Genomic DNA, 11,328 nt, shown 5'->3' on the forward strand with positions numbered 1-11,328 from the left:
AGAACCCTGGGGCTGAAGCCCTGCCCCAGAGGAAGAGTGAGGCATTAACTGGTAAATAATGTAGACATTCCTTTCTAATTAAGACCTCAACACATAAATCCTTACATTTGTAGGTGTCAAGACTACAGCCAACTTGCATCTCAATAAAATGCAAGGTCAGCTAGTGGGAAAGGCAGTTTTGACAGCGGGCATTTGGCCCAACAGCCTCAAACGGCAGTCCATTTTCTGTGCCTTGCTTTCCCCTTTCTTTCTTTGCTACAAGGAGGAACTGGGAGAAGCGGGCTGGCTGTGGACTCAGTCTTCCAGTCTTTTCTCGAGCAGTCCCTCTGGATGGATTCTCACCTGCAGAGCCAGGCGATGGCTGCCAGAAACTTCTCACCTACAATTTCTGTGGACTTGCATGATATGCATTTAATGCGAGCGAGAAGGGCTCCTTGGGCTGTGGCGACGTCACAGAAAGTGGAACAGTTCAGGGAAGAGCATGGTGAGGCCTGCAGATACAGGTCAGTGCTTACCCAGCATGTGCAAAGCCCTGGGTTCAAATCCCCATCTCTGCAGAAAAAGGCAGGAGCATAATCACCAAGAAAATGGACCCCAAAGCCGGCCAGGCTAGCGCTCCACCACTGAGCCATATTCCCAGCTATAGATTCTTTTTCAACTGAAATATCTGGCCAGACACAAGCCCTCAAGCCCTCAACCTCAGCACTCAGGAGGCAGAGGCAGGTGGATCTCTGTGAGTTTGAGGCCAGCCTGGTCTACAGAGAGAGTTCCAGAACAGCCAGGATAAAGGTTACACAGAGAAACCATGTCTCGAAAAATAGATAGATAGATAGATAGATAGATAGATAGATAGATAGATAGATAGATAAAGAAAGAAAAAAGGAATGATAATACCAAGGCTTTGGTGGTACTCCTGGGGAGGGGGTGAAACAGCCCAAATCCAGTACTGGGGTACCACTCAGAAACAGAAAAAAATGGACAGAGGTCTAGGCAACAGCAGAAGTGCCCCACAAAAGCCTGTTGTGTGCAAGTAGCTGGACAGAACACAGTCCTGGTGAGTGGGTTCTGCTGTGTATTCTAAAGTGCAAACGGAGAGCAGAGTGCAGCCAGGGAGGAGCAGGGGAGGGGAGGAGGAGTGGAGGGGGGAGGAGTGGAGGGGAGGAGGGGAGGGGAGGAGGAGTGGAGGAAAGGAGGAGTGGAGGGGAGGAGGAATGGAGGGGAGGAGCAGGGGAGGGGAGGAGGAGGGGAGGGGAGGAGGAGTGGAAGGGGGGAACAGGGGAGGGGAGAAGGAGGGGAGGGGGGAGATGTGTTGGGGAGGAGAGTGGGAGGGGGAGAACAGTGGCCGGGGAGGGGCAGTAGGGAACCTGGACAAAGGGCTTTTTAAAGGAGCACAAGAAACCTCTGGGGTGGTGGACATGCTCACGGGTTTATTGTACTGTTTGGATAAGGTTCCTTCCAGACATGCTACCCCCAAATACAGCATGTTGGCCAATGAAGTATTTCAGGTTGAAGGGATTTGATCAAATGGCAGAAACAAGAAGGTCATCTTGGCAGACTGCCTCCTCCCTTGAAGCAGACGATAAGCCCTCAAGTGGGAGGCCCCTGCCCTAGACCTCAGGACAGGAAATCACAGAGGCAGGCGGATCTCTGTAAGTTCGAGCTGGCCTGGTCTACAAAGAGAGTTTCAGGACAGCCAGGGCTGTTACAGAGAAACCCTGCCTTGGAAAAACAAAACAAAATAAACAAGCAAAAAAGCTTCTCTGCCAGAGGCCTGGAGTTCAGAACCTAGCACCCATGTGGGGTACACTTACAGCCACTTGTGACCTCAGCTCAGTGTATCTGATGGCCCCTTCTGACCTTTGTGCGCGCGCACACACACACGCACACACACAAGGCCAAACTGCACGTGCCCACTTGTACATGAGTCGGCAGTGTGCACTCTTCACGTGTGCACGTGTGCATTTAACCCATTCTTTGCATCCTCTTTGCCTTACAGAGTCTTGCATGCTGTTTTCACAGTTTGTATTAAGTACTTGTGTGCTTCTGTCCTGTTAGCCTTTTGTCTCAGGGTCTTGGGCCATAAAATCCAGGACAGATGAAAGTATCTCTTTTCTATTCTTTTTGGGATCTTTGTTATTGTTTTGTTGTTGTTTTGTTTTGGTTTGGTTTGAGACAAGGCTTTGCTGTGTAACGCAGGTTAGTCTCCAACTCATTGTATAGCCCCAAGTTGGCCTCAAACTCACAGTAATCCTCCTGCCTCAGCCTCCCCAGGTCTAAGATTACAAAAGTTCACCACTATCCCCGAGAAGGAAGATGTTTTTCTTCCCTTTTGGCCTCGCTAATGGTTCATACGTCAGTATCTGTCAGATTATACACTTAAGTTTGCTTAGTTTGCCGTATGTCAGTAACACAGGTGTTGAATGTCTGTGTGTGCGCTCATTCGTGTGTGTGGCATGATTGGGAATGAATCGTGGACCCATAAGAAGGTTTATGGTGCGCTATTACAGGACAGGGAAAGGGAAGGGGGAGGGGAGGGGAGGGGAGGGAGGGAGGGAGGGAGGGAGGGAGGGAGTGTGTGTTCTCGGTGAAGCATGCCCCTGCCTCTGAGGCTGAGGGATGGAGAATGATGGCTTCAGTGTTATTGAGTAATTATTGAACCTGTCTGCCAGGCCGAGCATTTTACAACCGGTGTCTTATTTAACTCCTACATGACTTCTGAGCAGAATTATTGGACCCATTTTACAGAGGGTAAAATAATGTCAGGAAAACACAGCATGGCAGGTGACCAGAATTTATAACAGGATGTGAGAGCTGTCCTCTGAGATGTCAAACCGGGACCATTTCTAGCCAATGGGTTTACAAGTGAATTTGGTTTATGCTTGTTTAGTTCTGAAATTTTCTGTAACGATGCATCTATGACTCCAGGAATAGCCTTGCCTTCAAATGATTATCGCCACTCTGCGACGATATTTCAAAACTTCAGCTCTCACAGTGGTAGACGTGAGATCCAGCAGGACTCAAAGATGACAAAGGGGCTGAGAGAGGCAGAGGAATTTCTCGAATGGACATTGCTAAAGCTCCGCGGGCAGCCAGAGGCCTCCCAGCCTCTCGATTTCTGAGGGCGCCTTCCGTTCTCAGCGGCGCGTGTTTGCGCTGGACCGACCTAGCTCCTATTTAGTTTTTCCTCTTCAAACTGTTTGAAGACTATTTTCCACAATCCCACATCCAGATAGTTCTCTAAAGGCCCACGTGATGCACAGCTGACATCTTGTAGTCCTTTGCTCTGCAGCTGGTGAGGGAGCTTTTTATAGAAAACAATGCAACTTGTCAAGGAGCCAGAAAAGCACCAGCTAGCTGAGAATCCTTCCCAAAAAAGTAGCAGAGAGCACGAGATGGAGCAGCGAGGTCCTGACAATTTTCACTCCAAAAAAACCGTGACGGGGTTGGGGGGAGGCAGGGATGGAGCAAGAAATTAACCCCCTCATCCTTGGAAGGAAGGCAAGGGGAGGAGCCCCGTCTGCACAGCAGCTTCTCCCATTGAAAACCACGGATGCTCGTGCTGTGTGTTCAAGTTTACTTCTGCCTTTTTGTTTGCTGTGAAGCAAATATTGTTCGGGGCCCTGTGGGTTCGTTGTCTGACCACGTGGAAGGTGTGGCCGGCCATCTGTGTGCTAGTGAGGCCTGAGGCAGATTCGGTATTCCATGAGAGGGCTGATCAACTCCAGTACAAAGGCCACGCATGTTTTGTGTGCTCAGAACTCTGATGGATATCTTAGGTTTTTAATTTTATTTTTCTTTTGTGTGCACGGGTGTTTAGCCTGCGTGGATGGCATGTCCGCAGTATCCTGTGGAGGCCAGAAGAGGGCGCCAGAGCCCCTGGGATAGATGGTTGTGAGCCCACACGTGGTGCCAGACCCATTTTACGGTTTTTACGGTAGAATACACACAACACCACATTTATCACTTCGACCACTTTGGAACGTGCAAGTCAGTAGTGTTGAGCACACATTATTATTCACAGAGTCAAACAACTGTTTCCGGAATGTTCTCGTCTGGCAAAATTGAAACTCAGGCTGCCTGAGATGGTTGGGGGTAAATCTGCCACACAGACCTGATGACCTGAGTCTGACGTCCAGAATCCACAGGGAATGTGGAAGAAGATAACCAGCTCCACAAAATTGTCCTCTGGCCTCCACGTGGAAGCCTTGTATGGTGATTTGAATAAAAATGGCTCCCATAAGCTCATATATTTGAATGCTTGGTCCCTAATTGGTGGGACTGTTTGGGGGAAAGATTAAGAGGTGTGGCCATCTAGGAGGAGGTGGTCACAAGGGGTGGGGGGCTTTGAGGTCTCAAACACCTATACCGCCCCAGTCTCCCGGCTCCCGCCTTTTCTCTCAGTCTCCAGCCTTGAAGACAAGATATAAGGTCTCAGCTGCTGCTCCAGCACCGTGCCTGCCTGCCGCCACTATCCCCACCTTGGCGGTCATGGACTCACCTTCTGAAACCGTGAGCAAGCCCCCAGTTAAATGCCTTCTTTTATAACTTGCCTTGGTCATGGTGTCTCTTCACAGCAATAGAAAAGTAATTAAGACCCTATACTACACTTAGAGTGGCACGCAGGCCATGGCATTCACACCTATGCCCCCATTTTTCTCACCAGTGGGCTCGCGCGCGCACACACACACACACCCTGCTCAGCCTCCTGAGTTACAGATGTGTACCATCATGCCCACCTCTGATGATTTTTTTTTTCTTTTTGAGACGGTATTTTGCAATGTAGCCTTGTCTGGCCTAGAACTCACCATGCAGACAAGGCTGGCTTTGAACTTGTAGCAATTCTCCTGCTTCTGTTTCCCAAGTACTGGGTTACAGGAATGAGCCATTATGCGTTGAAACTGCCTCTATTTTTTAATTGTTGAAAATCAAAAGAAAAATACTATTTCATGGCATGTGAAATTCTGTGTTTCTGCTGGGGATGGGGGTACTTGTCTTTAATCTGAACACTCGGGAGGCGGCAGAGACAGGTGAATGAATCTCTGTGAGTTGGAGGTCAGCCTGATCTACAGAGTGAGTTCCAGGACAGCCAGGGTGGTTACACAGAGAAAACCCTGGGGAAAAAACGGAATAAAGGAAGGAAAATGAAGAAAAGGGAAAAAAGGAAGAGAAAGAACATCTTCTGGGAACACACTGGAGTTCACTCGTTCACAAATTGTCCACACCTCCTGCTTCTGCACTAAGTGCCAGACTGCAGTGGTTTCAGCAGCTACCGTAAAGCATTTACCCCCCGACCATTTATAGAAAATAAATCACCAGTACTACTGTAAGGCCGGATGAGAGCCTGTCAACACAGACAGATGCTTGAAAGGCAGCCAAGGACCCACTAGCAGCCTCGCTCCCCATTCTAGGCCTTCTGTGGCTTGCTAAGTCGGGACCCCTGCCCCTCATCACCACTCCCCAGACCTGTATGCTTTAAGGATGCCAACCCCACAGCCCCAGCCTCCTCTCCAACTTCAGCTACAGCAGCTGCTGGATCTGAGATCTGCCCCACCTCACCCCCACCCCCCAGCCAGCCAGAAGGTTTACAGCTGACCAATGAAGCCACAGTGGGGAAGAGCTTCAGATGGACTCCAGGCCTTCTTCCCAGAGGCCTGAGCTTCCCCAGCTTCTGGGTGATGCTCAGACTCTGCCTCCCACCCTACTGCAAGAGTCCTGAATTAGCGATCTAGCTGTTTACCTGGGGCGGGACTCAGTCTGTTGGGCTTGTATGGCTAGCTAGCACCTCCCTGGCCCTCCAATCAAACTTCCAATAGAACTTTCTGTGGATTTTGAACAACTGATTTGAAATTCATGTGAAGGGGTGGGGCTGTAGTGCAGTACCATTTAGAAAAAATATGGACGTATAGGCAGAATTTTTCTTCGGGACTACTGAGTCCCCAATAAATGACACAGAGACTTATTATTAACTATAAATGCTCAGCCGATAGCTTAGGCTTGTTACTAGCTAGCTCTTGTTACTTAAATTAGCCCGTATTTCTTTTTTTTTTTTTTATTTTTCGAGACAGGGTTTCTCCATAGCTTTTGGTTCCTGTCCTGGAACTAGCTCTTGTAGACCAGGCTGGCCTCGAACTCACAGAGATCCTCCTGCCTCTGCCTCCCGAGTGCTGGGATTAAAGGCGTGCGCCACCACCGCCCGGCTTAGCCCGTATTTCTTATCTACAGTCTACCGCATAGCTCGGTGCATTTCTTTAACAAAGCGTGTCCATCTTCCTTCTCTCCACCTCTCCTCGAGACTCCCCGTCCTCCTTCCCAGAGTTGTCTCAGTCTGGCTCTCCCAATTGACCTCTTCCTGCCTAGCTATCGTCCAGTTAGCTCTTTATTCAACCAATGAGGACAACACATCGTCACAGTGTACGAAAGGATTACGCCACAGAATGGAAATGAAATGGGCCAAGAGTCGCCCTCATCCGTGAGGAGTAAACCATTCCATATCATCAGGACTGAATCACAGGATGGGCGGGGCACTGTAAAGCAAGCACTCTGAGGAACTTGCCTCTGTCCTCTCTGAGGTATCTTTACCAGACTTGTATTTATGCCTTTGTTCCATTCATTTATTTTTGTTTGTCCAATAAAGCAAACAAACAAATAAATAAGTAAACAAAATGATGGGGACTGAACCCAGAGCCTTGCGCATATGGAGCAAACGGTCTACCCCTGAACTACGTCCCCCGGTGAGTACATTTTTATTGTTGCCAAAGGCTGAAGGCAAAATGATTACGTTTGTTTTCTCAAGCCACTCCGCCAGTTCGTGTAAGCTGAGATCAGTGATTGTTGAGACTGTGGGGAAGCAGGAAAGGGCCCAGCAACCATGGGCGGCACAGTCACCCATCTGAAGGAGCGGAAGAGTGTCCTGTCGCCGCAGGGTGAGTCCTGGCGCAGCCTTCCTGCAACAGTGCTGTGGGTATTCGGTGAACAGGAGCGTGGCTTTGAGGGAAAAATAAGAGTTCAATTTTTAGACCTATCTAATTTAAGGTTCTCTATATATACAACCACACTATGGTTACAAAAAAGCAGTAACCTCTCCCACCAATCCTGAGCCACCCTTAGTAAGGAACAGAAAGACTAACTCGGGATCAAGCTTTACCTGTGAGACAGATCAGGAGGGAGGGTGGGGCACTTTTCTAGAGGTTAGGTGACCCGAGAAACGTAACCAGGTGACGCGGTTTGCTTCCTGCACGACTGTTAGTCTGCATACAGTAGGACAATGGTGTCAAGAGAGACAGCTTAAGACGAAAGAAAAAGTCCTTAACTTCAAAACCATCGTCTATTACTGCTGAGAAGTCAGTGCACTATCATCCCAACTCCCCAAGACCGGCTTCTCTCCCCTCCATCCTCTCTGTACGCCCTGCCCTGGCTTCTCTCCCCTCCATCCTCTCCATACGCCCTGCCCTGGCTTCTCTCCCCTCCATCCTCTCCATACACCCTGCCCTGGCTGAAGGTGACCAGCTTCTCTCCCCTCCATCCTCTCCATACGCCCTGCCCTGGCTGAAGGCTTGGGTATTTTATGACAGTGGATGCAGTAAAGCTGACAGAACCCAAGGAGGACATCTAAACTTTCGGCTGCTCTCTCCTTTCAGCAGGGGGCAAGCAAAGGACCTCAGAAAAGTAACTCCCAAGGGCTAGGGCATGGCTCAGGGACAGAGCCCATACTTAGACACACAAAGCCCAGGGTTCCATCTCCAGCACAGGCACGGGTAGGAGACAGCAGCTGGGATGTGGGCTGGGGAGGACACTCTCCGATGATCCTAACTCTTAGACAGAACATTTTCCAAAGTTTGGGGGCCGGGGCTTTCTGTTTTGCTCTGGTCTGTTCTTGTGAGAGGTTTTGTTAAGCCCTGAGAAGGTTAGCCAGTGAGAATGTGGGCCTGGAGTTGGGCAGATCTGGTAGGAAGCCAATTCTACTCACTTTAATTTCAGTGACTCCCTCCTTCAAATAAACGTACCATCATTTCTGACCTTCATAGTTTCCATTTTATATGTATGAATAACACTCTAGTAAACACTTTTGCATGAAAAATATGGCTCCCTGGGGCAGGCCCTGCTGGCTGTTTACTCCAGGCTCTTCACCCTCCTCCGTTCCGTAGTACCCCAGCATTATTCGGGGAGCCTTGGTGCCTACCCCACGGTGGCCTGGCCGTCACATCCCTTGGGAAGGGCACCTCCTGGGGTGCACATTGTACCTCTACTTTAGACGCTAGATTAGTAGGTGGGGTGTTCCTAAGTTTTGGGGGTAGCATTTCTTACAAAAGGCTTCTTCCTTTCTGACTGGCCATTGTCGGGAGCCCAAGAGACCCTGACCTACAGCAGCTGATTGTGCAAGCAAAGCAGTGGACGGAGCTGTATCCTGTCTCCGGCCGTTTCCTTGTCCACTGTCCTTCTAAGGATGGAATGGGAAGAACGTTTGAACAAAGTGCTTTCTTACTGATTTGGGACTAATTAACTTTAAACAGACTGCCAAGTGGGAGTTGACAATTTAGGTATGTCAAACCTGAACTCCTGGTAGCAGTGTGATGCTAGCCATTCCTGTTCTGAGAAGGTGTCACAGCTCTGGGAGACTCTCAGAGGGTTTGGGGGTGTCAACTAAGAGAGGTCCCCTGCAGAGAGAAAGCAGGGCACCCACAGGATCAGCAGGGTGGCAGGTCTCTTGTGGCTGGCAGGTCTCGAAGGCTAGAAGCAGATGCAGTAACAAGTTTCTGTCTGCAGCTGCAGCATGTGTCGGAGGCCGAGGCAGGAGTGAGGCCCTCTTCTCCCCACCTTTGGCTGAGGCTTAGCGGCTGGCTCCCATGAGTTCCCAGCCCAGGGCAGAAGCCTTGGATGCAGGGAGCTTCTGAAGCGTCTGGGTCCCAATCTTTTCTCTTCCTCCTTCATCGAATTCTCCTCACGTCTTCTATTCCTGCAGCCCCAGAACGTGTGGGCTTAGGGAGTACCAGCTGGACTATGAGGGGCCAGATGTGGATATACAAATAAGGTTGGAAATAAGACCAATCAGGAGAGAGCTGTCAAAAGTGACCTGATTGCTCTGATGATCTCCATGGTTCATCATCTGCTGCTTTTTTAGCTTTATTGCTGCGCTCCAGGACCCAACTGTCAAGCAAGGGGGCTGGAGAGATGGATCAAAAGTTAAAAGTGCTTCTGCAGAGGACAGGAGCTCAGCTCGCTGCACCCACAACAGCCAGTTCACAACAACCTATAACTCCAGATCCAGGGGGATCTGCCAGGGGGACCTGATGCCTTTAGTCCCTGTGGGCATCAGCACTCATATGTCAATACCAAATACATACATATACACATAATTGAAAATAAAATAAAACCTAAAAGAATGGGGGGGCGGCTTTTGTGCAGCTAGTGTTTTTGTTTTCTTTGCAGCTTCCTTGGCCGTGGGGTTTGAATTTCCTTTCCATTAGAGAATCCCGCATTGGAGGCTCCTCTTATCCCAATTAAAAGGGAAATAATGTTACCCTTGTCCATCCCCCCATTAAAGATGGAAGAGTAGGGCAAGAAAAATCCTGCATTTGTTGTAACATAGAGATACCAAACCGATACCAGCACAGCTCACTACCCAGTGTCTAAGCCATGAGTGTCTTATTCATGCTGTCGCGTTAACTGGGGTTTCTGTGTCCAGTAGCTGCCGGTCAGCTAACTCTTACACTCTCAATTACTTCCTGAAGTGGGAGCCAAGGTGTGGGATGTTGTTGTGTAAGGCTATTCTTGAGGAGACATGAACAAATATTTACTCAGCCCAGATAGGGAACCAACAACAGACCAAAGTAACAGCCCAAAGTGCACTTTGGTGAGCCAATGCGTTGACTAGGATCACTTACAGGAATGTGAGCCAGTGGTTACTCACAGAAGCATGGACCACTCCAAGGCAGCTGCTTCTCTGGAAGCCACTGCAGCCTGAGGTGCAAACGTCAGGACCACGGTTCAGATACCAGCTCTCATGTAAAACAGCCCAGTGCCTAGCTGTGGGTCTGTAATCCCAGCCCTGGGGCAGGGGAGACAGGAGGCTCCCCCGGGCTTGCTGTTCTAGCCGAAATGGTGAGCTTTAGGTTGAGTGAGATAGAGAATGGCTGAAGAAGACACCGGAAGTGTCTCCACGAGCACCCATACAGGAGTTAGGTGGAGGAGGGGAGAGGGAAAGGAGAGAGAGAGAGAGAGAGAGAGAGAGAGAGAGAGAGAGAGAGAGGAGAGGAAGGGGGAGGGAGAAAGGGAGGGATGGAGGAGAAGAAATGATTATTATGTGACCATTATGGAGGCTAGAAGTCCCACTGGGCCCCACTGAGTTAAAATTAAAGCTGGTCCGACGGGACCATAGTCCTTTATGGAACTCTGGAGAATCTATTTCCACTCTTCAGCTTCCGGAAGCCACTCACGTTTCCTGACTCCAGTGTTAGAGCCAACAGCTGCACCGAGTCCTCCTGGCATTTCTGACATCCTTCTTGGGTCTCATCTCTGTCCCTGACCACAGACTGGGAGTTTCTCAGGCCTGCTGGGATGGGGGAGTATAATAGCCCCTCAGGGTTTGGACCCCCAATCCAGTGTTTGTCCCCTAAGGCCTTTCCCCACTTCCTATATAGCCTGAAAGTTCTTAACTCCGTAGCCATTGCCTACAGCAAGATTCTTTCAGCCTTCTTTGCCTTCAGCTTGTCCGGAGTCCCCGTCTCTATGGCAACAGAGGACTCAGGAAGCAGGATTGCAACACTTGGGTGGTGTTCAGGGCCTGCACCAGGCTGGAGTGGAGTGGCCAGGAGGATTTCAAAGGTCCCCAAGAGGACACCGTCCTCACACTCCATCCCCACCCCAGGACCTGCTCTATACTCCCCCCACCTCTGGGGTAACTGGGATTCTCCGATACTTCCTCAGGCTCTGATTGGCACCGCCTCAGACTGTGTCCTGTTTCTCGAGTGAGATGCGGTTGCAGAGTGGAAGCTGCCTTCAGATAAGATGATAAAGCCTGGCCGAACAGGTAAGAGAACTCAGTAAGAGTTCACCCATGGTTTATTGTGACTGACGTTAGAGCACCCAGGCCCCAACTGTTGTAATTTATTTAAAAATACTGTGAAGAAAAGTCCCGCCATGCAACAAAGCTCACGTTGGGCTTATTGTGAGTTGTCTCTGTCATTTCTAGAGTTTTGGAAGTTGCTTACTTCTTGTTTACTTAGGTAATATTATATCCCTCTGGAGTCTTTGATGGGAGGCCACCTGACACAAATGGGCTTAGCTCTGAAGGGAGGGGGCCTTGCAGAACCATCTTCACAGTAAACTTAA

The sequence above is a fragment of the Microtus pennsylvanicus genome, chromosome 3 (assembly GCF_037038515.1).
Source record: "Microtus pennsylvanicus isolate mMicPen1 chromosome 3, mMicPen1.hap1, whole genome shotgun sequence".
NCBI lineage: Eukaryota > Metazoa > Chordata > Mammalia > Rodentia > Cricetidae > Microtus > Microtus pennsylvanicus.